Below are 23,176 nucleotides of genomic sequence, written 5' to 3' on the forward strand. Positions count from 1 at the left end.
GCTTCGTGTATATGGTATCACTACCACCAGAATTTCTGTTTCTACACTTTTTAAGACGTTTCTGGTAATTCTGATTGCAATTTTCTCTCTTATACTTTGACCTCTTGTGTAACACTGGAAACTTTACGCAAAAATATTTTTGTTACTGTCGTAGATCAAAACGTAGCATGTCAATGATCATGAATTTGAAATAATTTTAGAGTGTATACTCAACCTCTGAAAATATCAACTTATAATTAACTAATTGCGTGTGTCGCAGTGGGGGAGTGCAAATGCATCGACTGAACACTTCGACGACTTGCGTGTCCCAAATATATCCTGCTCATCGAAAGGGAGGTATTGGCCCTACAGTTTAATGTGGAATGCGAGCCACGTTTCATTTCTAGCGGCTCTTTACATAGATGAGAGGTAAAGGTAAGATTAAAGACGGTTTGAAAATTTGCGTCACTCAGCTGGGATTCGATCCCGCGACTTCTCGGTTTTCAGACACGCTCCATACCGTCAGGCCATCAGGATCGACTAATTCAATCTCGAAGAAAGGTTAATTAGGTCACTATCTATAGCATTTTCGTGGAGTATATTAATTAAAAAAGTGCGTAATTTGGCGGGCATTTTTATTCATGTATGACGTCATAAGAAGCAATTTTTTCAAGCGATTGAAATTTGCGCATCTGTCTCAAAAATGGTGCACGACAGGTTCTTGTATGTGTTTTAATTATGACTTGTTAGGCTTTTAACTCCAGCTACGTCTATTCTGTGCGAGTGGTGTGGAGGATATTCGGAGGAAGTAATCTCTATGTGCGACCTGTTAGTAGTTTCAGTAATCTTGTAATACTGAGGGCGTTTTGGGAGGTAAGTAGTAGATGCAAGCGCCAGATTTGATATGATTTGACCGGTAAGATAAAAACAACAGCTATCCTAATGCACTATTGGCCACACCAAAACAGTGTTTATTCTGCGGTTTCGCTCCTTGTGAAACCAGTAAAGCCAACCAGCACCCTTAACGAGTAAAAGGAGGCCCTTTACCAGTTCTTTATTAGACATAGTTATTTCAAAACTTGATGATCCGCATAGTCTGTGTCTTTTGATCTCGAGCGCTCTACATTGGAGGATTAGGTGTGTTGAGTTTTCATTACCCGCACCACACAGCGTACAAATATGTCTTTCTTTTCCTTTACACATCGTATGTATGTCTTTCTTAAAGTTCTCATGACCTGTAATTAGTTCTGCCATGAGTTTAGTCTGTCGCCTGTTCAAGCAGGGCTACAGAACTTCTCTTAAAACATGGCTTTGGCATCACTAGCTTATAATGTTTTTATTTTTGGATCATAGTCCAATATCGTGCAGCTGCCTTCTGATCCAGTTTCGTAGCTTTGATTAAATCATCGTCTTAGTGATGGCTTCCAAAGGTTCAGGTCCAGCAGGTGGAGTTGTCACACGCTTCCTAGCCAGTCTATCAGCTTGCTCATTGGAACTGATCTCGGAGTGACCAGGAACCCAAGAGCAGGTTCACCCTGTTGCTTTCCGCTAGCCTTACAAGGGCTTCATGGCGTCCTGCAACGCTCTTTAGTTTCGTTGAAGGGGTTGTCAGAGATTTCAGAGCTGCCTGGCTGTCTGAATGAATGTAGAGACCACGATCTTTTCCTGTGACCAGCTTCCCTATCAAGCTTTACCCCTACACCCCGGTCCCAGCGCCTCCGTCTGTTTTCGATCCATCAGTAAACCAGACTGTGTCTTCTGCACGGTGCCTTGGTTCGTTCTTCCACTGCTCTCTAATTCCAATTGTTACATTGAATGGTTACTGAAGCAGCTGGAAGTTATTTCCCTGTATTGGTGTGGGACTCAGGATATCCTAAAGGTATATGAGCCGTGCGTGGCTGATGTTTCCACCATCATGTATTTTACACCCTGTTTTTAACATACTCCCACCTCGCTACGTTAATTTAAATTACTACTGTCAGTGAGTTGCTGCTTTGCCTGACCACGAACGGCTTTAGCAGCGCGCATCGATATATCCCCTCTCGTAGTATCTTTGTTCGACTGCTATAACTTCCCGGTCGTTGTCTGTCGTAAGGGAGTTCGGGAAGCGAGTTCGGGTCCGCCAGTCAGCTGGAACGCGTCTGGAGCGCAGTCCGGACCTACCAGTCTGGGAGTTGCAATGCGGCACTAGTGCAGTCGGGTTTGAGCAGTAGTGAGGCCTGCGTCTACATGGTTCGCCCGACCAGGACCACGGTCTCGGTGGATCATCGGTCGGTCGTCCTACCAGACGACGCGTTTTGGCTCGCCGATCGTTCATGAGTCGGCTGTGTGGGTGTGCATCAACTCCCGATTTGTCCTCTGGCGGTCCCTGCGCAGTGTCGGAGCGTGTGTGGAGCTGTCCGATCGCTACAAGCTTCGTGGTTCACCGACCCAGGACGTCAAAGTTGAGTAGTGGTTTGAACTACCCAAGCTACGTCCATTCATGTTGTGTGGTTCGTTTCGGTGGTTTGCTGTTGGAGAGGTTTTCCCGTGAGTAACACTGAGTGTTTCTAGAATGAGATTTTCACTCTGCAGCGGAGTGTGCGCTGATATGAAACTTCCTGGCAGATTAAAACTGTGTGCCCGACCGAGACTCGAACTCGGGACCTTTGCCTTTCGCGGCCAAGTGCTCTACCACAAAGTTTCACATCAGCGCACACTCCGCTGCAGAGTGAAAATTTCATTCTGGAAACATCCCCCAGGCTGTGGCTAAGCCATGTCTCCGCAATATCCATTCTTTCAGGAGTGCTAGTTCTGCAAGGTCGCAGGAGAGCTTCTGTAAAGTTTGGAAGGTAGGAGACGGGATACTGGCAGAAGTAAAGCTGTGAGACCGGGTGTGAGTCGTGCTTCGATAGCTCAGTTGGTAGAGCACTTGCCCGCGAAAGGCAAAGGTCCCGAGTTCGAGTCTCGGTCGGGCACACAGTTTTAATCTGCCGGGAAGTTTCATATCAGCGCACACTCCGCTGCAGAGTGAAAATCTCATTCTGGAAACATCCCCCAGGCTGTGGCTAAGCCATGTCTCCGCAATATCCATTCTTTCAGGAGTGCTAGTTCTGCAAGGTCGCAGGAGAGCTTCTGTAAAGTTTGGAAGGTAGGAGACGAGATACTGGCAGAAGCAAAGCTATGAGACCGGGCGTGAGTCGTGCTTCGGTAGCTCAGTTGGTAGAGCACTTGCCCGCGAAAGGCAAAGGTCCCGAGTTCGAGTCTCGGTCGGGCACACAGTTTTAATCTGCCAGGAAGTTTCACTGAGTGTTTCTATTGCTGAAATTTAGCTACCATGCGATGCAATTAACTATATTGGTTGACTACAATTCAAGTGCACCAGCGGAATTTTCTGCCTTGTGGCAGTTAGTGTTCCGGTTACCTGCCTTGGCCACTAAAGTAATTTCAGGCAGTGTCATTTCCCCACCTGTTGTCGCTGTCCAACATGGTGTGTAGTTTTGACAGCTTAATACATGTTTCATTGTGAATAATCACGTTCGTAACTTTTGTGTTTGAGTTTTCATGTACCGATTGGTGGCAAGCAAGTCGTTTTGTCGGTCGGTCCATGGCTGTCCCCTGGCTGGGTTCCGACGGATCAAGTGTAGTTGGGATCACCACCTGTCTCACCTATGTGAACGAAGGCAGACTGACCTCCCTGGAGGCTTCTGAATGCCGTTTTCTTTATTATCCTGCTCACCGGTGTTTAATTGTTTGTTTACAATCTATCATAGCCAATGATTTAAAAAATTCTTACTTTTACTGGTTTTTGTGTATTTTGAATTTTGGAAAACCAATTATGGACCTTCAGGCACTTAAATCCTTATTCTATATAAACATCCTTCTAGCTTTGAAGAGTTATGGTAATTTATTTTAAAATCTTGAAAATTTTATTGTAATCCCTCAGCCATTTGTATTGCATCTTGTTTATGTTTGCCTGTTCACCCTTGCCTTCGGGCTCTCAGCCTCACTGTGTATATATATGTGTTAATTATTTTATTTGCAAATTTTAACTGCATGTTTTTTCCACTTGAGGTTTATCTTTTTGCTTTAAGATTTCCTGTTTGGAGACCTTCAGCCGTGAAATAATTGCCTTTTGAAACTCGTAATTCTAAAGGTTCGGCTATGTCCCGTTTCAGTTTAAAGGTGTTATTAAGTTACAAAAAAGAAATAAAAAAATGTTCAAATGTGTGAGAAATCTTATGGGACTTAACTGCTAATGTCATCGGTCCCTAATCTTACACACTACTTAACATAAATTATCCTAAGGACAACACACACACCCATGCCCGAGGGAGGACTCGAACCTCCGCCGGGACCAGCCGCACAGTCCGTGACTGCAGCGCCTAAGACCGCTCGGCTATTAAATTACAGTAAATTTCAATTTTAAGGTGAAACTGACCCCAACCTTATTTGGCCCTTTCCACAACCCTAATCACCTATTCTGCTTAACGGGTTTAGCGGGCGTCTCAGTATACAGTATTTCCAGATCAAATGTCTCAAATGGCTCTGAGCACTATGGGACTTCACAGCTGTGGTCATCAGTCCCCTAGAACTTAGAACTATTTAAACCTAGCTAACCTAAGGACATCACACACATCCATGCCTGAGGCAGGATTCGCACCTGCGACCGTAGCGGTCACGCGGTTCCAGATGGAAGCGCCTAGAACCGCACGGCCACACCAGCCGGCGTATTTCCAATTCATAGCCATATGACCCTATCGCTGCCTCCATTTTAACCCATGGGTGTAATGGCAGAATGTCCAGTAGCAGTTGATTTGTGTTACCTCTGTCATAGCATAAAGTGAAGCGCTGACACACCAGACGGAAACAAGAGAGCAGAGAGGACCCTGGGCAGACGTCAGCCAACTGCACACTGACCGACGCCTTTCCAGGACGACAACGCGACGGCAGCGGCCTCTCTGTGAAGAGGACATAAGCGCCGCGCCGACTGGTCGCGGCCCACTTCCACAGAAGGCACTTTAAGACCAGCGACTTAGGAATTGCTTATACTGAAGAGATTTCTTATTTGCATATTGCCCTTTGCTTGCGATACTTCTGCATTATTGTCAAAGTTAAGTATTGTCATTGATTCATTTCGAATAAAACTCTTTTATACGATTTGCCTGAATGTTGTCTAGCGTTCCGAGAAAGCAGGTTTCCTAGACACCCCATCTTTGACAACTAGGCAGGATCCAACAACATCGGCCTGTTATGGCTAACGAGTCTAGTCTCTGAGCCTTAGCAAGGTCCTTAACAGCCACATTCTGTTCTACTTTGTTCCAGTACACTGTAGCCCCATAAATAATCGAAGGTCTTATTAAAATGGCGTATACCCAGTGGATAGCCTTGGGGCTCAGACCGCAGTTTCTTCCACAGGCTCCTCTACTGCTCAGAGAGTACCTTTTGCCTTGGAACATGTGTTCTTTATGTGAGGGGTCCATGGAAGTTCCGCATCCCGGGTTACCCCTACGTACTTCACTACACCAATCATAGGTATAATTCAATCGGAAAGCTTAAGATTGGCGTACGTGCTGGATATGCTTCCTCGTAAATGGTACTACAACAATTTTCTTTTGGCTGCCCCTCAGATCCTGTTCCCTGCACCAGTCTTGCATCTGTTTCAACGCACATTGTGCCATTGTCCTAACAGTACTACCAAATTTGCCAACTATTACGGTGACTGAGTCATCTGTGTATCCTTGCTGAAACTAGACTCTAGTATTTAGCCCTACAATGAGTCCATTCAGTACTACGTTTCAAAGTAGTTAGGACACCCTCTGGTGCTGTTAACCACCATTTTCTTTTATTCAACATGGTGGCTTCTACCTTTCTTCTACTCAACATGGTCTTAACCCACCTAAATATGGCGGCCTCAGTGTCATGTTCTTCTGTGGCTCTAACCATGGGTTCTAAGGTCCTATTGCTAAAGGTCCCCTCGATATCCAGGAAGATACATAGTACACCTCCGCAACAAGATGATGTAGTGCTGTTTCACATGATTTGCCTGGTTTATACGCATGTTGGTTTACATGTTGGGGAACTTAGTTAGCCTCCTTTCTCTAACGTGTACGTTAATAAGTTTTTCTAATGTCTTCAAAACAAAGGAGCATAGCTTGAATGGCCTTAGATATGAAAACAGCCCTCACTGTCCTCAAAGTATTAAGAACGATTCTTGCAGCTGGGCTAACCTTAAATAGGCTGCATAGGAGTCTAAATGAATTGTCTCGTGCTTGTTGCATTAGAGCGAGAAAGATGCCACCCAGGCCTGGTGACTTGGACCTTAGTACTACCCACTGGATTTGTTTTTGAAATCAGCACATTCTCTAGCAGATTCCAAGTTGTGAAGTCTGGAGCAAGTAGCTGTACTTTCCGGTTCCTCACAAAATACCTTTCAGGATGATAGTTTCGCTTGTTTAATCGCAAGGATGTATGTGGCAAGTTCCTCCCGATATTTCGACCATTGACTGTTCTTTCTTGCAAGGTTGAACGGTCCTGTTACCTGCCTCCTTTGCAATTACAACTTATTGTTCCATCAACGTACATTGCTGTTTGTGCACTTATTGGTGATTTTGGCAGTTTTCTACATACGACATCATAATGGCACGAATCCTACATTTCCTCGAAACCAGTAGGATTTCTCATCGATGTCATTACAGGTTAGTTTGCAATTACTCAAGGTGAATTGGAAGTCAGGGAGACAGAAAGGATGTAATTATTAAACGGGTTTTGTCGGCGTGGAGTTTGAGGTACCGTGGGATGCAACAAAAGGAGAATTTATTGAGATGGTGTGGGAGACCATCGGGAAGCTGGGAGGCTCAATTGAAGGGCAAAGAAGGCATTTTTGAGCAGATGGAAGGTAGCAGGGCGTCCTTGGGACACTCCTGCGGACGAATGGAAGATCAGGAATCGGGTGTGGTTAAAGGCAACATAAAATGAGGTAATGTGTTTGAAAGGAAACTTTATGGTAGACGTAATTAATTGGGAGTATATACGAGGGTTGCCCAGAAAGTAATGCACCGCATTTTTTTTCTCATCCGAAAACAATGCCAGGAATGCGAAACGTTACGTATGTATTATTTGAAGTCTCCCGAGTCACTTCCGACAGATAGTGTAGGTGCAGGACACTTTGAAAATGGCGTCTGTAGGTGATGTACGTTACAGGCAACTTGCAGTCGTTGAATTTCTCATTGCAGAGAAAAAGCTGTGGGGAATATCCACAAACGCTTGTGAAAAGTCTATGGAACAGGTGCTGCCGACAGAAGTACAGTTAGTCGCTGGGCACGGAGGGTGAGGTCATCAGAAGGCGTTTCGGCGGAGCTCCACGGTTTACAGCGGTCGGGGAGAACATCCACGGCTGTCACACCTGACGTGTTGCAGCGAGCTGATGTTGTCATTCCCCATTAAAATATGCCATTCGTGGAAGACATTTTGAGGGCTATGAGGAAGTGATTCACAAAGTGAAGCGCTGGCTCCGCCACCAGGACAAGGACTGGTACCGACAGGGCATTCACGCCCTTGTCTTGCACTGGAGGAAGACCATAGAATGGGATGGAGATTACGTGGAAAAATAGAGTGTGTAGATAAAGCATCATTCATTCGTGTGTGTTATTCTCATTATGTTCAATGGAGAATGGTTCAATAAAAAAATGCGGTGCATTACTTTATGGACAGCCTTTGTAATTCCCTCGACCTACCTATATGTGAAGGAACTACTGTACAGACTTGGATACAGTTTTCACTTAATTGGTCGACTGACTGAATGGGAAAGTTTTTATGCATAATTTATTACCACTACACCACACAAGTGGTCCGGCTGTAGCTACCTAGTTCCTCACCCGCGAAGCTAGGGCCGATTGCTAGTTTTAAATATAAAGAGTGGTAACATGTGTGCTACTAGTGATGAAGAAGAGGAGTAGATAATGACCATTCAACTGCGTCTAGGTGATTAGTGTATTGGGCCATGTGCGTGCATAGATACTAGTACATCGTCATCCTCAAGACCAAATTGAAAATTGGAGGAACAAGAAGTTGGAAAAGCGTTCATTGTTGCTCTGTTTTGTAGAAATGGAATGCTTCAGCATGGAAATAAATATATTTTAATACAGGGTTAGCCAGTGAAACGGGAAGATTTAAATAAGTAACTAATTCTTTAAGAAAATTTCGTTTTATAATTTAATGGTTATAAATATAAAGTACAAAGGTAGCCATTTACTGTACAATAAGTGAAAAAATAATTTTTTGAATATAACGTCTGCCAAATGTCATCCATTGGAATCTATGCACTGCTGCAGCCAGGCCTGGAAGTTTCCCATGACATTTTGCAGCATTTTCACTGGTATTCCTTCAATTTTGTCCCGAATTCGTTGTTTTAGGGCTTGGATAGTTCTGGGTGGGTCGTTCTGAAAAACTCATGTTTTTAAGTAACCCCATAGAAAAAAGTCGCAGGTTGTCAAATCTGGAGAGCGAGGGGGCCAAAGGATATCTCCGTTTTGGGAAATGACGCCACCTGGAAACAAAACATTCACAGCATTCATGGCAACTCTTGCAGTGTGGCTTGTTGCCCCATCTTGTTGGAACATTGTGTGTTCATTCACTGGAAAACGGCGAGTTCTGGCGTAAGAAAGTTCTGGATCATTGCAACGTAACGTACAGAGTTAACAGTCACAGCACTTCCATTGATATCCTCGAAGAAAAATTGGCCCATGATTCCTCTTGCCAACATTGCGCACCAAACCGTCACTTTTTGAACATGAAGCGGCGTTTCATGAAGTGCGCCAGGGTTTTCCTCCGACCAGTATCTGAAGTTTTGTTTATTAACAAAACCAGAGAGGTTGAAATGCGCCTCATGGCTCATCCACAAGTGGTTTACTTGGTCGTCATTTTCTTCATGTCTTCTGGCTATTTCCTCACAAAATTGTAATCGTTTCTGACAGTCACTTGGTTTGAGAGATTGCACAATCTGTATTTTTTATGGGTGAAAATGTAAATCTTGATGAAGAATTCTTCTCACTGAAGTGTTACTTATTCCAAGACGTAGAGCATATTGTTTGGCAGATCGGCATGGACTTCTGAGCATTGCCTGTTGAACAACAGCAATGTTTTGAGGGGTTAGAACGGCTTTTGCACTCCCACCTCGTTTTTTAGACGTTGATACATTTTGTTCAAGGTTCTTTATCCACGAACGAATTGCATTATCCGAGGGAACAGCCCCGTTGCGTGGTATGTTGAAATGGCGTCGAAAAGCACGTCGCGTTTTCACCAAACTCTCACCACTCGTATAATACGCTTTAACCGTGTAGCCGCGATGTTCACCCATCCAACGATCCATCGCAACTAAATGGCGGAACATGAAGGTAGAACGGAGCTGGCCACCATTACCCCCACCACTCACATTCCAGCTGTCAAGGCCATCTCCAATCTGCCTGTTTCACTGGCTAACCCTGTATAAAGAAGGCATGTATAGTGGTACCTCAGTACTATGGGTAATTTACCTTTTCATTAAATTAGGTCACTTTCCCTTATCATTATCTGTTGTAAAGCCATCGTAAAACTGTCTCATGAATTGGTAGTGAGAATGTTATACACCAGTTGTCAAACGTGTGAAATTACTACCACAATATGTCTTGCGACTACGTTATCCCGTTATCAAATGCTATAAAACTAGGAACCAAATCGATACATCGCAGTTCAGTACGTACTGACAACCATTTAAATACTCACAGTGATAATCCAAACGTTGTGATCACTCCCCACCGTGAGGTTGGATGCCGTCTGGTAGCGTTGCGGCCACGAGACGCTCTACGAAAAGTATTTACGCGCAGCAGAGACGGATGGGAGATCACCCTAGTGAAGATATGGGCTGCAAACTGGGAAATCTGCTGAGATAAGCGATTTTTTCAAAGGAAAGATTATTATTACTCAAATCCTGTGAACGAGTACCTCGAAAACGGCGAAGCTAGTCGAATGTTCACGTGCTACTGTCGTCAGAACCTATGGAAAGTGATAGAAGGGTAGTGAAACTACCACTATGCGGTAAATGGTTGGATATTCACGATTATTCACAGGACGAGGGGTTCGGAGGCTTGTGTGCTCTGTAAAGAAGCTACATAGTGATCTGTGGCATTTCAGGCGAATGAGCACAATGCTGGTGCACGCACAAGTGTTTCGGAGCACGCCGTTCTTCGTACATTGTTGAACATGCTCAGCAGCAGACCGCACCTACGTGTTCACCCCACCTACGTGCTGACTGATTGAGAGAACGACATCTTCAGTTACGATTGGAGTGTCAACGGGACATTGGCATTCGACCGTCGACCAATGAAAACGTGTCGGGTTTTCAGTGAATCAGATTTTTGCTACACTAGGTCGATGGTCGTCTCTGAAAACTCCTTCTTCGAGGTGAAAGACGGCTCAAAACGTGCAGCGCTTCACTGAAACAGGCTGTTGGGAGCAGTATTAAGCTACGGGAGACTTTCTCCTGCGTTTGCATGGGACCCTTGGTAGTAACCGAAGGCCCGCTGACAGCTGCGAAGCCGGCCGGTGTGGCCGTGCGGTTAAAGGCGCTTCAGTCTGGAACCGCGTGACCGCTACGGTCGCAGGTTCGAATCCTGCCTCGGGCATGGATGTGTGTGATGTCCTTAGGTTAGTTAGGTTTAATTAGTTCTAAGTTCTAGGCGACTGATGACCTCAGCAGTTGAGTCGTATAGTGCTCAGAGCCATTTGAACCATTTGAACAGCTGCGAACCGCCTGCATCCCTTCATACTTCATGTCTTTCCCGACGGCGATGTCATCTTTCAGCGGTATTATTGTCCGTGTCTTGGACCCAGAACTTTGCTACAGTGGTTTGAGGAGCATCACAGTGAACTCACGTTGATGTCTGGGCGACCAAATTGGCCTTGTCTTAATGCTGCGGAACCCATATGGGTCGCTATCGGGCGCCATCGCCGCGTACTCAAATCGGCGTCCCCATTATTTACGCGAATTATATGACCTACGCGTGGACATCTAATGCCACATACCTCCACAGACCTACCAACAAACGGTCGGATCCGAGATACGCAGAATCACTGACGTATTTCGTTCCAAAAATGGAAAAAAAACAAGCTATTAAACAGGTGGTCATAATGTTTTGGTTCATCACTGTACATCGAACTGCAGCACCAACATACCTCAAAGCTTCTATGCCGTTTGGCACCGTTACAAGTAAAAGACAACAGCAAACATAGATAATCAAACATAAAATTTTGCTAGAACATATCACATTGGCTCTAGTATATTTATATCAGATTGTTCAAGAGGCGTTGGATGACATACTATGAGTCAAAACATTAGGACCAGCTGTTTAATACCGTGATGGTCCACCTTTCGAATGCAGTACATTAGCGATTGTGCATGGCATGGATTCGACAAGTCCTTGGTAGTTTTCTGGAGGTGTGTGGCACTTGATGTGTACGCACAGGTCACGCAATTCCGTTAACTTACAGCCGATGGTTTGTAGACGCGGAACTGGCGCCCGATAGCGTCCCAGACGTGTTCCATTGGACACAGATCAGGCGAATATGGTGTCCAAGACTTCAGAGTGAGCTCACAATCGTACGCCTCCAATCACTGTAGCACAATTCTGGTCTTACGACACGTACAGTTATCTTGCTGGAAGCCGTCGGGAAAGAGATGAAGCGTGCAAGGACGTAGGAGGTCCACAGTAGTGTTCAGGCACTGACCAGCCGACTTCATACCTTCTCTTACCATCACACGTCCCACGGAAACCCAGGTTAATGTCAGCAATAGCATAATACTGCCTCTACCGTTCTACGTTCGTCATGAAATGCATGTTTTGACCAGTCGTCCGCTGGGATGGCGGCGCATGCGCACGTGACCATCGACCTGCTCTAACAACGAAAGGGACTCATCTGTCCACTGTCCGATCTCGATGATCCCGTGCCCTCTGCAATCATAAATGGCGATGTCGCTGCAGGAGTCCCATGTTCGTCAACGTGCGATGAACGGTGTAATCCGCAACGCGCGTCCCTTCTCCCACACTGTACTCTGTCGCCGGATCTGCCACAGATCACCTTCTGTCCTCGTTTACAGGGCAAGTAAGACCTTGACCTCCATGTTTGTGATGAGGTGTTAGCGTCCAACACTTTGTCGTTTACTCGTGGTTTGTTGTGTCCAGAGAGGGGGATATTAGGACACCTTACAAAAAGACAGGTTATCTTATGTCAGTAATCACAAACAGCGAAAGAAAGTAGCGTCTCGACCACAATCTTAAAGCATTTCAAAGTACGAAACTCGGCGTAAATCTCAAGGAAGCGGGATAGAAAGCAAAATCACAATGTATTCTTGGTAATGGAAGTCTACTCCAGGTACTTCTCCAATGCTAAGCTACTTCTGTATCTAACTCTGAACTCGCACCGTTATACTTCGGCTAACGGTTCCTCATAACCCATCATGTTAGCAGTGGCGGTATGCTGAGTCTAATAACTGTTCCAAGTCCGAGGCCGACGACGAAAGACACAGGCGTAGCGTCTTCGTACTACTGCAGACCTGTTCTCTCCTGGGTTGCGGATGGATCCGTACTGATATTCTTCACAAAGGTCGCTTTCTTCGACCGTACCGTATTAGCAAGCACTCTAGAACACCTTACAAAAAGAGAGATTGTCTTACGTCAGTCATGACAACCAACGAGAGAAAGTAGCGACTCAGCTACAAGCTTAAAGTACTTCAAAGTATGAAACTCGGCGTAAATCTCAAGGAAGCAGGATAGAAAGCAAAATCACAATGTATTCTTGGTAATGGAAGTCTACTCCAGGTACCTCTCCAAGGCTAAGCTACTTCTGTATCTAACTCTGAACTCGCACCATTATAGGTCGGCTAACTGTTCCTCCTAACCCATCTCGTTAGAAGTGGCTGTTTTGATGGCTGTTTATGATTGGTATGGTTGCAGTCACGTAGGCAGTGCACGTTCATTTGTGTGTACAATCAGTTCCGCAAGAAAGTATACGCCGTTATCCGTATGAAATAAAAGACACTATATTATATATATATGTGTTTACATGAAAATACATGTTATTACTAATTGCACAATTACCTAATAGCTGATCCAATTGCTACTGTTACTGATTATAGCTTCGCACTTTAGCCCTATTTCCGGTAAATCATCCACGTTCCCAACCTCTAAATATCGTTTGAACCATTTTGCAACTAATGTCTTTGAATTTGTAAGAATTTTACCAGCAGCTCCGTATGAAAGCTTTGGTCCCTTTGGATGATTTACAAGGAACACTGCCTCGTGAGGCTTCAGATATTTTGCACTCATTTTAAACTGCAACCGACGAAACATTCATCTCTCACACTGTTTCTCTATATACTGTGCAAAAGCGCTTTGTTTGCAGTTCTGAGACCACTGTCAGAGATGCCGCTGCGGACGTTACATTTAAAATTATGAGGTGCACTTTCTTGTGGAACTGACTGTACGAGCCCTGTTTGTCTCTGGGCTCTGGGACGTCAGCATCTTGGACATGCTTGTGCAAACGATGTCGCAGCTCTATGGCTGGTTCTGGCTGCAATCTCGTAGCTGCGGCCTTAGAAAAATCTCTGAGTTCGACGCTTTTTTACCTCTTACGCGATCGGGGCTGGCGACAGGTTATACGGTCCTTCAACCATTAGATGTTTACGATAATAGCACGTGAACATCCGACGAGTTATACCTTTTCCGAGATGCTTGTTCCCTGGCTCTGGACCATAATCATGTGCCCTTTGTCAAAGACTCTTATGTCCGTGGATTTCCCCATTTGCGGTTCGTATAGTCGCTAGGACAATTCCGCCATTCGTCTCCGCTGCACTTATATACTTTTGTTGCTGCGTTACGCATCGGCTAGGTCACCAGGCGGCATTCAGTCTTGCGTTGGGCGGTCGTCATAACATTTTGTCCTAACTAAGACTGGAAGGGATGGGTGGGCTAGTACCGTAGCCTGCAGGCTGCATCTTCCATCCGTGTTTTTTTTTTTTTTTTTTTTTTTTTTTTTGGAAGTTGGCTACTGATTCTTCTGTTGTGTGCATACACAATCTCTGAGTCTGAGATATTATTATCGTGAGTGGTAGCGAGCAAACAGTTGTTGGTTGTAGTTAGACGCAGAATGGCACGGAGAGAAGCTGCGTAAGGAGAGGTCGCAGCCTGCCCTGGCTGTGCTAGCACCGCCAGAGGAGATCTTGGTATTAATCCAGCATTTTTGGTAATTTACCTTTCTGCTGTACGTAGTTGTTGCTTGCTTCTGCACTGGAGGGATTTTATCAGATCTGAGTATGCGTACATTGAAAGTTAATATCCATATCTTTGCTGTTTGGAGATACATGATTATTGATTATAGAAATTGTGGAATAATTAAAGTTTTTGATAATCAAACTGCTTAACGAAAAGAAAGTGTGCGTAAAGTTTGGCAATGTGAGACTCTTCAGTTTTCAGAATATACTAAGTTAAACATTTTTATTGATTACTTTCATATATTGCAGTGCTTCAGGCAATTTCACTAAATCCCTCCTGATAATTTAATTTCTACAAAAATGAAACAAAGGAATAATTGCGTCAGTATTAGTGAGCATGCATTGCACTCTGCGTGGACTGTAGTATTACTTTTGAACTATTTTAACACATTCCTGCGTACAATATATACATGTAGTTGCAGCGGCAACATGAGTTAAGTTGTCTGCTGCGTGCAGGATCCTTGTAGTATGGTTGTTAGAAGAGGTTGGAGGATATTTTTAAAAAATCGCAGTCAGAAGCAAGAGAATTGAAGTTTCATGATTTATAGGAAGAGTAATTAACTTATATTTTTGTTCTTTATAAGGATACTGACAGTCCGGTAGTAGAACGTTCACGAAAATGTTTGAATAGTGACATGTCGGAATAAGGGTTTTCATAATACAAGTTGTACGGCTACATATAAGATTCTATGCTAACGATAAAAGAGTTTCACTAAATTGCCTTGGTATCTTCCGACAAAAAATATAGATAACTGTAACATTGTCAAAGATAGAGCTTTGCACAATTCCGTACGTCTACCGCCAGCTTAATGGTACTTACAATTCTTGATAGTAACATTTTGTATTCTTATTTGTGAATACAAATGCCAAATATCTAAAACAAATGGTCGTTGGAAGGATTGACTCAGCATAGAGAAAAGGCAAACAACTTTTGGTGATATTAAAAGTAAGGGCATCACCGTTAAGAGTAGAATTGTAATTCCACTGATAAGCGCAGATGAGAGGGATGAGGAGCAGAAACAATAAACTGAAGACCATTTGCGCAATATCGAAGAGAGCAAGGACAGGTAGGTACGAGAATTGTCGCACAGTCAGTTTAACAGCTCACGTTGCTGACAGGAATAATGTAGAGAAGAGAGAAAAACAAAATACAGGATCTGTTAGATGACAGTTTTGCTTAGGGGAAGCTGAAGGCACCAAAGAGACAGTTCTGACGTGCTTGATAATCGTAGTAGGACTTAAGGGAAATCAGGACGCGTTCTTTGGATTTATCAACGTGGAAAAAAGCGATCGACAATGTAAAATGATGCAACATATTCGAAATTATGACAAAATGAGGAATAAGCTATGGGGAAAGGCGTATAACGTATAACATGTGCAAGAAGGAATAATACGAATGGATGACCAAGGAGGAAATGCTCGGATCCAAAACAGTGCAAGGCAGGACAATACACACACCGAAAAAGCGATGACGAAAATAAAAGAAAGTTTCAAGAGTGGGATTAAAATTTATTCTGACTGCACATCAACGATAAGATTCCCTGATAACATTGCTCTCCTGAGAGAAAGAGAAGAAGAATTGTAGTGCGTACTGAATGGAGTGAAGAGTCTAATGAGAACAGAATATGGACTGAGGGTCAACAGAAGAAAATGGCAGATGACAATAGCAATAAACTTAAAACCAAAATTGGGGACGAAGTTAAGGAATTCTACTAAATTGGAACAAAATAGCACGTGACGGTTGATGCAAGTAGGACATAAAAAGCAGAGTAGCACGGGAAAAGATAGTAAGAGTATTCCTAGCCAAAAGGTGTCTGCTTGTATTCATCAACCCAAATTTGAGCAAGAAATTTCTGATTTCTGGTAATGTGTGTTTGAAGCGCAGCTTTGAACGGTAGTGAATAATAGACTGTGAGAAACCGGAAAAGAAGAGAACTGAAATGTCAGAGATGTGGTGCTACAGAAGGACACTGAAAATTTGGTGGCCCTTTGAGTGAAAGAGGAAATTCTCCGCAGAATCGCTGCATACGGAAAATACTGACAAGAAGGAGGAAAAGGATGACAGCACTTGTCTTAAGATATCAAGGAGTAATTTCATGGTATTAGAGGAAGCAGTAGCTAGTGTAAACTGTATGTGAAGCCAGATATTGCAGTACATCCAACGAATAATTTAGGACGTAATGTGCAAGTGCTACTCTGACATAAAGAGGTTGCCACAAGAGAAGAATTCGTTGTGAAGCATATCGAACCAGTCAGAAGAGCGACGACTCAAAAGTGCAGAGGCGTTTCGTCATCGTATGATGGATGCCTGGGAAACCATTCGACACCGTCCGAGGGCGTCTGAAACAATGCGACAGGGTATCAGTGTATGCTGTCCGCTGAAACAAGTGGAGAGGATCTGTTATGCATTTATGACATCAGAACATGGTAAGATGTATTTTCATTGCCACCATAGACAAGGCTTTTCATTGACTATTTTTGTATTTGTGTGAGGAATCCACTTCCAAAGTTAGTAAAAGTATTTATACTGCACACTATCATTTTGAAACAGAGGAGGATCATCACTCCTCGTCCTTGAATTAAGTGGAGTCTCATACGTTCGTGAAGAATTCTCAACACAGCGAACGCATCACATTCTTATCGTTTTTAATTAGTGTCTCACGAAGATACTACACGTAAGGAACTTTACTTTTGTCGCAGTATCTGCTACAAATACATGTAGTATATAAATATCAGTTCTGTCAAAAAAGTGTATCGTTTTCTTCCGAAACGCCAGTAACTCAGCTCTCACTCTTCAGACATTTTAGATCTTCTTCTCGCACGGTAGGCCGCTTGGTTTTTATTCTCTGCTGCTAAAGACGCAGGTGCTTGGAAGACCAGTTTATTTTTATCCACAGTTTGTTGGAAGCGAGGTCGCAGTTGTAATATAACAATTTAAAGTAATATTTCAAGTAATTTTCTCTTAAATTTGCTAGAAATACCAGCTTGACATCTACCTCAAAATTTAATTAACACTGTGGCTGTACTAATTTCGTGAAGTCTTATTAGCAGTATATGAGAACAGTATGCAAACACAACTCAAGGGAATTCCAGCAGTTAGTTTTTTCAACTAGCCAGTAAATACGAACATATGTTAATTAACATATACATTACTAGCCACGATCATTATCGGACTTGCTCTTCCACGCTACGCTAGAGGACGCAACAAAATTACAGCAATGGCGGACAGAACGTTAATTCTTGGGGGGAAGGTCCGCAGTTCTTCTCACAATAATTAAATGCTACAGCAGAATCTACTTCAGTCTCGCCCAAGTAGCATTCCAGCAATAAAATATCTTTAGCACTAACTTTATTAATGGAACGGAAACCACAATTTCAAATACTGCTTTTACTGGCAGCTTATACGCGGAGTCAGACAAGCAGCTAACTGCCGTCATATACCACCAAACATGTGCGCCCAACGGAAAATTGCATCCATATAGCAGCCCTTATATTACTGATCATCCAGGTTCATAAAACGGTTTTTATCGGTTTAATTAACAATGGCAAATTGAATGTTCTTGTTATTGAGTTTAAGTGCCGTTTTAATTAAAAACGGTTGCAATTTACGTGATACAATAAACCCTGTATACTGACAATTGAGCCGGGCGCATAGAGTTTGTTCTCTAGTTCAAGCACGTTCGATGTGGTTTCAGAAAATTTCTGCTCATGTTCGTATCGGGTGTGTATAGTTATTGATGTTAGGTTGTTTTTTCTAGAGTGTGTTTCGATTATATAAAATGCTTTTTTGACTAATTGAGACAGCATCCGACTCAATACTCATGTCGAGATGCTACAGACTTGGCTGACGCTTCTAATTTTTCACTTTTTTTTCTGAAAGTTTTTCGATGTTCGGAAACCTTGAACACTTAATCGAAATTTATTCTTTTTTGACAGCAATAATGTCACACAACCACTAATTCGTGGCTGAAATTATTTTCATAATGCAGCTTAGAAAAAACTCATCTTTCCTTGGCAGTTACTTCCAAGTTAAATACAAAAGAGTAACACATATAATTTTCACATATGAGGCGTATGCACACTTTCGTTTGTTGGTCAAATATCTGAGCGGAGCGGAAACGAGACTGCCTATAAATTACGCAATGGGTCCTTGACCGAATTTTCATACCCGATCGAAGTGTGAGAAATTGACATATGGCATATCAAATTAACCAGCGTGAGGTACAGTTATGCAGAAAAAAATTAATTATTTACTTGAAAGTCATCAGGGCAATTAAGAAAACTCTAATTAATGATATGAGGGAAATATAAATATTACGATCAGCTGCTGCTAGCTATGTAAATGAAGTGTTAAAAAGTTCATCTCTTCAAGGCCTAGCTACACTGAAGCGCCAAAGAAACTGCTTTGGGCATGCGTATTCAAATACAGAGATATGTACACAGGCAGAATACACGACGCTGCTGTCGGCAACCCCTACATAAGACAGCAAGTGCTTGTCGCAGTTGTTAGATCTGTTACTGCTGCTACAATGGCAGGTTTTCAAGATTTAAGTGAGTTTGAACGTGGTGTTGTAGTTGGCGCATGAGTGATGGGACACAGGATCTCCGAGGTAGCGATGAAGTGGGGATTTTCCCGTACGACCATTTCACGCGTGTACCGACAATATCAGGAATCCGGTTAAACATCAAACCTTCGTCGTCTCTGCGGCCGGAAAAAGATCCTGCAAGAACGGGACCAACGACGACTGAAGGGAATCGTTCAACGTAACAGAAGTGCAAGATATGGGCTTTCAGAGCCCTAGACCCACTCGTGTACTCCTGATGCCTGCACGACACAAGGCTTTACGCCTCGCCTGGGCCCGTCAACACCGACTCGTCTCGTTTCAAATTGTATCGAGTGGATGGACGCGTGCGGGTATGGAGACAACCTCATGAATCCATGGACCCTGCATACCAGTAGTGGACTGTTCAATCTGGTGGAGGCTCTGTAATGGTGTGTGGCTTGTGCAGTTGGAATGATATGGGACCCCTGATACGCCTAGATACGACTCTTAACAGGTGAAGCGTAAGTAAGCATCCTGTCTCATCACCTGCACCCATACATCTCCAGCGGCCGCTGTGACCGAGCGGTTGTAGGTGCTTCAGTCCGGAACCGCGCTGCTGCTACGGTCGCAGGTTCGAATCCTGCCTCGGGCATTGATGTGTGTAATGTCCTTAGGTTAGTTAGGTTTAAGTAGTTCTAAGTCTAGCGGACTGATGACCTCAGATGTTAAGTCCCATAGTGCTTAGAGTCATTTGAATCATTTTCAACAATTCATCTAGATTATGCATTCCGACGGATTTGGGCAATTCCAGCAGGACAATGCGTCACCCCACATGCCCAGAATTGCTACAGAGTAGCTCCAGGAACACTCTTCTGACTTTAAACACTTCCGTTGGCCACCAAACTCCTCACACATGAACATTATTGAGCATGTTTGGGATGCCTTACAATGTCTTATTCAGAAGAGCTCTCCACTCCCTCGTACTCTTACGGGTTTATGGACAATCCTGCAGGATTCATGGTGTCAGTTCCCTCCAGCACTACTTCACACATTAGGGGAGTCCATTCGACGTCGTGTTGCGGCACTTCTGCGTGCCCGCGGGGGTCCTACACGACATTAGGCAGGTATACCAAGGTGTACCAGTTTCTTTGGCTCTTCAGTGTGTTTTGCGCATAAAAAGTTACATTGGCGTGTTATTTAACTGTCAAAATGTTGTCCTTCAAATCATGTACCAAAAGCAGGACAATTCGAGAGCAAGAGACGCTAGGAACGCAAATGAAGTTCATTAACATGATGCTCTCTGAACAAAGTATAAAAAATTTAAAAAATATGAAAAAAGTCAGTTATATGTTGTGTGAAATTATTTGTCTGAAAGTAAGGAAAAGCAGACTGGAGAAACATTTGATGCGCCTTTGAATGATGCTCTATCACTTATAGCAAATGAGGAGCTTAAAAAATTTGTCTAATCTATTTTATTCTTGTTGTTGGACAAATCAGTTCACAAAACATTTCATCAGTTTTTTAAATGTTTTATATAAAAATATTTTCATTAAGCTAACATTATCACAAGTTTTAATATACTAACTCGTGATTTGTTACACTGTGGAATAACTTACAACTACACAGAATTTCCTTCTCTACCTTTCCCTAAACTGTAGGTTGCGGATCTTTTTCTTGTTGTAGTGCGTTCTGTTTGACTGCGATAGGAAGTAACGATAGTATATTTTCTTATTTTTTCGTAAACTGAAGGTGAGGGTCTATAATTACGGTTTTAAAAGATTTCTGTCCTGACTGGAAGATCAGTTTCTATTGAAACTACTGGCATTAAAATGCTTTTGCTAATATCTTAGATCTAATATGCCTTTGTCTGATTCCACCATGAAGAGGAACGTAGGAATAACTTCGAACCTCATATCCGGGAAAGGCATGCCACTCACACAAGAAAATGATAGCTTGCTCATTGGTGAGGGTAGTGTATACGAACGTAACATGTATTTCGACGTTATTACTTTCGGTATTTTACTTTTTGGTTGTTGTTTACCAATTATTTTAATAACTGATCCTTCTAATTCAGATTACAGTCTGTTCCCCTTGTTGCTGTTTGCTGTTAGCCTGACGAAAGAGTACCACGCTTCTGTTACGCAAAACTGATTTAAACCGAAATTTCTCGAGCTTTTGCTACCACTTGAGAGTCAAACGCTTAATATACCGCAGTGTGGCGAAACGAGTTCGATTCCATTCTCTCTAACAAGCTAATTACTATTACTAGGTCTGATTGTGGCTTATATTATGATTGCTTCGCATCACACTACAAGATACAGAAACCGTTGAAATTGTAATTTTCAAATCATGCACACAAAATCATGTGAAAATAAGAACAGCAAAATGTAAATTTACTAAAATACATTCACATAAACAGTGAGCACGTGTATTTGTAATGCTGGTTGACAAGGCTGAATCGCAGATGACACAGAGATATAATGCCACGTACATAAATGCAATGCAGTGGCTTAAACTAAATCTTAATTTACAAAACAAACCAACAAGCGCAATGTGGCATGGTTGCGATTAATATATTTAAGCCATCAATCATGTGAACAAATACGTACTATCTGATGCTTAAGTTAAGCACTTTAATTATTAGAAAATAATAGATCTTATAACTAAATTTTCCTCGAGGCATTTGAGTCTCGTTTTTATCTACGAAAATGATGGAAGCTGAAGACATGAAATAAAACCTGTGCCACAGCCAGGACTTGAACCAAGATCTTCTTGCCTATTTTTAAAAACAAGAACTACAATATAAAAGAAAAATGAAAACCGTACAGTCTCCTTGAAATTCGAACGCTGGTTCTCTGCTTCCCAGCTTGTTACCATGGCCGTTGCGCTATTTTTTTCTTTTATTTTACCCCTAGCCCACTTTTTTTCTCGCTCCTGGACAGGAAAGGGAAACTAAAAGAAAATCTCTACTTGCCATCGCTACTTGTGACCTAATAAAAATATATAAATAAATAAATAAATAAAAAGAAATAAAATGCACCTCTTCAGGCGTTGGCGCCTATCGACACCTATCCCAAAACAACTAACCTGTCATTACAAGGGTGTAGAAAAGGAAGAAAGTAGCGGCAAGAATATAGAGAGTAGCAATGAAAATAAAAAGTATGGTATGTACGGGCTTTTGTTTTTTAGTTTATTTTATTGCATTTTTGTTTTTTTTGCGTTTTTAGTGTATACTTTTATTTCCTTTTATTTTTATTTGTGTTTTTTAAAATTTTATTTTTGTATTATTTTTATTTACTAATTGTTTTTCATTATTTTAGTCTATGTACCAGAATTCTGGAGTCACCAGCGCTTTCCGATTGGCGGAACATCCAAACGTGTCTTCTCGAAATTTTAATGGAGATTTCGTCTGTAGTGCGTTCAGAACATCATGTCAGCAAAGAAAAATAAGCGTCAACATCTCATGGCTTGCACGTTCCAGCTGGAAGGCGGGTCATGAAAGGCGCTTCGTAGAAAATTGTAAAAGAACTGCTTGTATCTGGGGTTGCGAACAAGTGCACAGTGTCGATCGTTAAGGTATGTCCAATAACATAGTTCAGATTTCGTATCGGGGCCAAAAAGATAGCGGACCGTATGACCGCGTATCCAATTCACAGCGTTAGTTTTTGTTGTGGGGTAATGAATTACATCGGGGAGTAAAATCGTCAGCAGGCGTCTGTCGGGTAAGGAAAGCCAAGATACACTGCGCGAGCCTCCAGACACAACATGAGAATTGATGAGCGTCTGTGTCCTCCACACCACAGTGAACACAGAGGCGTGTCTCAGCGAGGCGGATGCGGTGCAAACGAAACTGGTTGACCTGATTGCCATTGACAGTGATATACCAGGTGGACTGAACGCTGGTGTCGAGATAACCAGCATTCACTGCTTTCCACACACGACGCCATATGATCTGGGGAAACTTGTGTTCGATGGGATTGGGGGTCTGACAAATTTGTAATGTGTCATGTACAGCCTTTGTCTGGAGTATATGTGGAAGGGGTAAGGAGTGCAGGATGTAACTTAATTCAAGAAAAAAGTGCCTAAAGTGATAAAAGGGTGAGTGGAATGTCTGATAACATGGCTGCGGCTGACATGGAGACTGGCGCATATTCATGCAAAAGCAGTCTGGTCAGTCTCGTCGGCCGGCCGTTGTGGCCGAGCGGTTCTAGGCGCTTCAGTCCGGAACCGCGCTGCTGCTACGGTCGCAGGTTCGAATCCTGCCTCGGTCATGGATGAGTGTGATGTCCTAAGGTTAGTTAGGTTTAAGTAGTTCTAAGTCTAGGGGAGTGCTCAGGAGTTATGTCTCATGGTGCTCAGAGCCATTTTC

General features: G+C 43.0%; 1 non-coding gene across 1 annotated transcript; it reads left to right on the top strand.

Moving 5' to 3' along the window:
- The first annotated feature begins 2,862 nt into the window (after positions 1–2,862).
- Trnas-cga (transfer RNA serine (anticodon CGA)) lies at positions 2,863–2,937 on the top strand. Its single transcript has one exon. It is a non-coding gene; the product is annotated as a tRNA-Ser (tRNA).
- Positions 2,938–23,176: the final 20,239 nt, after the last annotated feature.

This window comes from Schistocerca serialis, chromosome 1 (assembly GCF_023864345.2).
Source record: "Schistocerca serialis cubense isolate TAMUIC-IGC-003099 chromosome 1, iqSchSeri2.2, whole genome shotgun sequence".
Classification (NCBI taxonomy): Eukaryota; Metazoa; Arthropoda; class Insecta; order Orthoptera; family Acrididae; genus Schistocerca; species Schistocerca serialis.